A 6000-nucleotide genomic window follows, 5' to 3' on the forward strand; every position below is an offset into this window, starting at 1 on the left:
CTATGCAGCTGTAAAAAACGATGAGTTCATATCCTTTGTAGGGACATGGGTGATCTTGAAAACCATCTTTCTCAGCAAACTGAGACAAAAACAGAAAATCAGACACCACATGTTCTCACTCATAGGTGGGTGTTGAACAATGAGGACACATGGACACAGGGAGGGGAGCATCACACACTGAGGTCTGTGAGCGGGGACTAGAGGAGGGACAGTGGGAGGTGGGGAGTTGGGGAGGGATAACATGGGGAGAAAGGCCAGATATATGTGAAGGGGATGGAGGCAGCAAACAGCATTGCCACGTATGTACCTATGCAACAATCCTGCATGTTCTTCACATGTACCCAAGAACCTAAAATGCAACACAATATATATTTTTTAAAAACCTAAAAGATCTTTTTTATCTTTGTCTTCTACATAGAACATTCACTTATATTAGATCATTAGTTACAATTCCACAATCTATCCTCATTCCTGTAGAACGACACATGGCATTAACAGATGTTAATGTCTATTTGTTGAGCAAAGCTAGTGGAAAAGAGATATAACAGAATAATGAGAAAAAAAATTTGATGCAGAAGTCCAGGCTGGAGGAAAATTGTTCATTGATATTTGCATTTTGTTCTAATTCCTTGAAAGTATCCTTGACTGTTTGGATGAGTTTTAAAACTCTCTGTATAGGAAAGAGTATTCTGAAATATTCATGAGGAAATGGCACATTATGTCTTGATGAATATCTGTGTAAGAAAGAAAGGAAGAAAATAAGAAAGGAGTAAGTGGGAACCAGGCATTGTGGCTTACACCTGTAATCTCAGAACTTTGGGAGGCTTGAAGCCAGGAGTTTGAGACCAGCTGGGCAACATAGTGAGACCCCCATCGCTACAATAAAATTAAAAATTACTCAGGTATCGTAGTGCATACCTGTAATCCCTGTTACTCGAGAGGCCAAGACAGGAGGATCACTTGAGTCCAGTGTTAGAGGATGCAGAAAAATCAAGAGAAATTTTAGATTGGTTCCAGATCTCTAAGCTTCTGACTTCAAAGTGTACAAAACATACAGGTACCAAAATCACTGTGCTATTTTCAAAATAATGTAACAAAATGATTAAATCAGCTCTGTGGACGCTTTCCTTTTCTCTGTTTATTTCTTCTATAAAATCACTAGAGTTTTTAACTTAAAAAGGGAGATACTATTAGCTGAGTTGGAAAAGCAGGAATTCAGCAGAATACAATTTAAAATCTAACTACCTGCTAAAACTGCATGAATCCCACCATTTTAAAATATCCACACTTTGTTTTGTGTTTAAGTCCTAGTAACTAGTGGTTTTTGGAGATTAGAATCATCTGACAAAAATCCAATACCTATTTATGATCATAAACTCCCAGAGAATTAGAAATATAGGGGATATCCTCAATTTGGTAAGGAACATCTACAAAAGACCTACACAGCTAACATCACATCATACTTGATGGTGAGAAATTGAATGCTCCCTTTAGAAGTAGGGTGTCTTCTTTCAGCACTGTTATTCAATATAATATTGAAAATCTTAGATGATACAGTAAGACAAAAAAGGTATAAAAACTGTATGAATTAGGAAAGAAAAAATAAAGTATTTATTCAAAGAAGAAGTGATTGTTGGTGAAGAAAATCCCAAAATATTAACAGAAAGGAAGGAAAAGCATTTCGTAGAAGAAATGATGAGTTTATCGAGGTCACAAGACACAAGGTTAATCTGCAGGAATTCAGCAGAATACAATTTAAAATCTAACCACCTGGTAAAACTGTATAGATCACACCATTCTAAAATCTCCATGCTTCGTTTTTTGTTTAAGTCCTAGGGGAGATTAGAATGATCTGACAAAAATCCAATACCTATACCTAATATTAAATAAATACCTAATATCAAATAAAGTAATATTACTTTGTAATATTGCAATAATTGCATTCCTATATACAAGCAATTAAAAATTGGAATTTGACATGTGAAAAGCAATTTAATTTACAATGACACTCCAAAATTGTATATTAAGTATAAATTTAACAACATATGTGTCATACCTATATATGAATAACTATGAAAAAAAATTTAAATGTGAAGAGATATTTCTTGTCCTGGAGCATGGAAGACCCAAAATTGTTAATATGTCTTTCTTCTCAACTTGATCGATAAATTTCAAAAGACCTCAATTAAAATCTTAGCAAGCTATTTTCAGAGATACTGAAAAATTGATTCTCAAGTTTATATGGAAAGGAAATATATAAAGTAGCCAATAACATATTGAAAAACAACAATACAGTTTAAGAACTCACATTACCAAATTTCAATACTTACTATAAGGCTACAATAATCAAGACAGCACATTATTAGTGAAAGAAGAGACATATAGATCAGTGGCACAGAATAGAAAGACTGTAAATATATCTATACAAATATAGTTGTTATGAGTTAAACTGTGTTCCCCACAAATTCCTACAGTGAAGTATTAACCCCCATTTCCTCAGAAGGTGACTGTATTTGGAGACAGAGTTCTTACAGAGAGAATTAAGTCAAAATGAGGTCATTAGGATGGGCCTTAATGACAGGCATCCTTCTAAACAGTATGACAGGTGTCCTTCTAAACAGAGGAAATCTGGACCAGACATGAGCAGAGAGAAGTTGACCTGAAAATACCGGAGTAAGATGGTTATCCTCTAAACAAGGAGGGAGGCCTGAAATATATCCTTCTCCCATGGCCCTCAGAATAAACCAACCCTGCTAACACCTTGATCTTGGACTTCTAGCATCCAGAGCTGTTAAAAAATGTATTTACATTGTTTAAGACTGAGTAGCTGGGGTTCCTTGCTATGATAGTCCTTACAAATTAATATTGTATTAATAGTTAATTAATCTTTGGCAAAGGAGCAAAGGTGATTCAGTGGAGGAAGAGTAGTCTTTTCAACAAACGGTGCTGGAAAATTTACACATCAGTATGCAGACTAATGAACTACGTCCAGACTTTGTACCTTACGTAAAAATTAATTCAAAATGAATCCTGAAATAAATGCAAAATGTACAACTACAAAAATTCTTGAAAAAATAAGAGAACAGGTACAAGACCTTGAGTTTAGTGATGCCTTTCTAACTAAAATATCAAAAGTAAAACTCAGGTGAAAAATCTGATAATTTTAGTTATATTAAAATTAAAATCTTTTGGTCTGACAAAGACACTATTAGTAGAATGAAAATATCGGTCATAGACTAGGTAAAAATATATACAAAGCATATATCTAATAAAGGACTTTTATCTAAAATATAAAAATGACTCTTAAAACTCACCAATAAGTAAACAAGCAAATCTAATTTTAAAATGGACAATCGTCTGAACAGAGATTTCATCAATGAAGATGTACATACTGCAAACAGCATATGGAAAGATGCACAGTATAATGTGTCATTAGGAAATCCAAATTAAAACAATAATGACATACCTTATTACGACAGCTAAAAACACTAACAATACCGCTGCTGGCTACATTACAAAGTAACAGAATATCTTATTAATTGATGATAAGAATGAAGAATGGTACAGCCACTTTGGAAGATGGGTTGGCAATTTATTATAAAAATTAACATAGTCTTCCCATATGATCCAGCAATCACACTCCAAGGCTTTTATCCAACTGATTTGAAAATCTGCACATGAATCTGTGCATCAATGTTTATAAAAGTTTTCTTTGTAATCACCCAAATATGGAAGTAGCCAAAGCATCCTTCAAAAATTGAATAGAACAACAAAATGCACTGCATTCCCTATAGTGGAATATTATTGACATTAAAGAGAAATAAGCTAATGAACCTATGAAAAGACATGGACACATCTAAAATACACACTGCTGTGAAATAAACCAGTCTAACAAAGCTGCATTTTATATGATGTCAATTATATTCTGGAAAAGGCAAACTACAAAGACAGAAAACAGATTAGTGGTTGCCAGGGATTCAATATGCAGTCAGGGAAGAGTTAGATAGGTGAAGTGCATGGATATTTTAGAACAGTGAAACTAATTTATTTATATGATACTAAGATAGTGAATAAAAGGCGTTAGACATTTGTCAAACCCATTGAAGCTAAAGCATGAAGAATAAACCTTAATGCAAATTTTAAGAACAATTTTTAACAGATTAGGTGATCGTAGAATAAAATGCAGAATGTGACAAAATAATCTAAACGTATTACAAATTTATAAAACAGCCTCACTGAAGTGGATGAAAGACTGAGTTGCTGGCCTATGTAACTTTGGAAATGAGAGGAGTCTGTAATTCTAAAGGCAAAAAGAACTGGACATAACTGCTGTACTCTATTGGTATAGTGCTTCCCTTGAGGCTAACCCTAAGTATAAAACAAATATCCATGAATCATACAGATATAAATAAATGATTGAGATACAAATAAATGGAGAGCATAGACAATTGTCTGTGAGAAAGAATTCCAAATAATTTATGTGGACATTCTACCTTTAAGAATTACAACATAACTTCTGGCTTCTAAAGTGAGAACTGTGCATAGTGACTTTCTTCCAAAAAGTACGGTATAGGAAAAAAGGAATGTCACAAAGACAACTTAAAGTTAACATTGACAGTAATAAGCCATACTGATAATATTGATACTCCAGATATATTGTGATGAGAATGGCATCTTACTGTTACCAAAGGGAAGGATATTGCTGGAGGGACAACAGCCCTATTCTCTCCCTGCTCAGGTGTGCCTGAGGTCCAGGGGACTCACACTCGCCCAAGAATGGGGGAGTGGACTCTGCTGGCAGCAGCGAGCTCCTTGGAGTAAAATCAGACCCAAAAAGTTTTATAGAAAAGTGATTTATTTTGGGGAGAGAGAGAGAGAGAGAAAGAAATGAGAGGGAGAGAGAGAGATAGAGAAATGGGAGGGAGAGAGAGAGAAGTGAAAAACAGCTCTTACAATGAATGAGAGGAGAGAAAAACAGCTCTCACATTGAGTGAGAGGGGATCCAGAAAGATGAAGTTCGTGTAGGTGAAGGAGCAGGGGTATTTAACCTGGGAGTTACTACCGCCCCATTCGAGTTTTTTGTCCTGTGAGAGGAGTTCCTTCAAACTTCTGCTGGACTGGTTGATCTCTGTTTCTGGGCAGTCTATCTTCCCTGCGCCCAGGAAAGTCAAACAAAGACCTCTAAGCTCCTTGATGGAGAAGCGGGGAGGTACCGTGCTGGGAAGTTCTTGCCCTTGAAACTGCACCCCCTTGTGGACCCAAGGAGAGAATACATTCCTCAGTACCTCTGTGGCCTCTGATGCAAGAATACATTATCCCATCTGATCATTTAAAAGTCAGAAAAATCTTATTTGAAGGAAATTTGATAAAATATTTGGTCAGTAATCATCAAATCTGTTAAAGTTATCAAATAAAGGGAAATCTGAGAAATGGTCACCACCAAAAGAGCTTAAGGAAATATGACTATTAAATATAATACGGTATCTTGGTCGAGATCCTGAAACAGAAAAAGGACATTAGTAAAAACTGAGCGAATGGGAATAAAGTATGAAGTTAGTTAATATTAATGTATCAATATGGGATTGTTGTGGTGAAAGTGCTACACTATTATAAAATGCTAATAATAGGGAAACTGGGCATAGGATACAAGAGAACTTTCTGTACTATCTTCACAATAAACCTGTATCTCTAAAATGATCCTAAATAGTTTATTTTTAAAAGAATGAAAATGTAAACTAAATATGAACTAGATAATGTCAACAATTAAAATGTAATTTCGTGCAAGAACATATAAACTAAAAACAATCTGGCAAGAATGAATAAGTGCATGAGAGCACAGAATATAACAGGAAGGTAAAATAAGACAGTGATACTGATATTTACAAAATAATAAGAGGAAATGTAATACCTAGGCACAATAGAATATGTTTCTGCCATAAAAAGAATGAAAACCTGTCATTTACAACAACCTGGATGGAACTGAAGGACATTAAGTGAAAT

Source organism: Cebus imitator, unplaced genomic scaffold, assembly GCF_001604975.1.
Source record: "Cebus imitator isolate Cc_AM_T3 unplaced genomic scaffold, Cebus_imitator-1.0 Scaffold40, whole genome shotgun sequence".
Lineage (NCBI taxonomy): Eukaryota > Metazoa > Chordata > Mammalia > Primates > Cebidae > Cebus > Cebus imitator.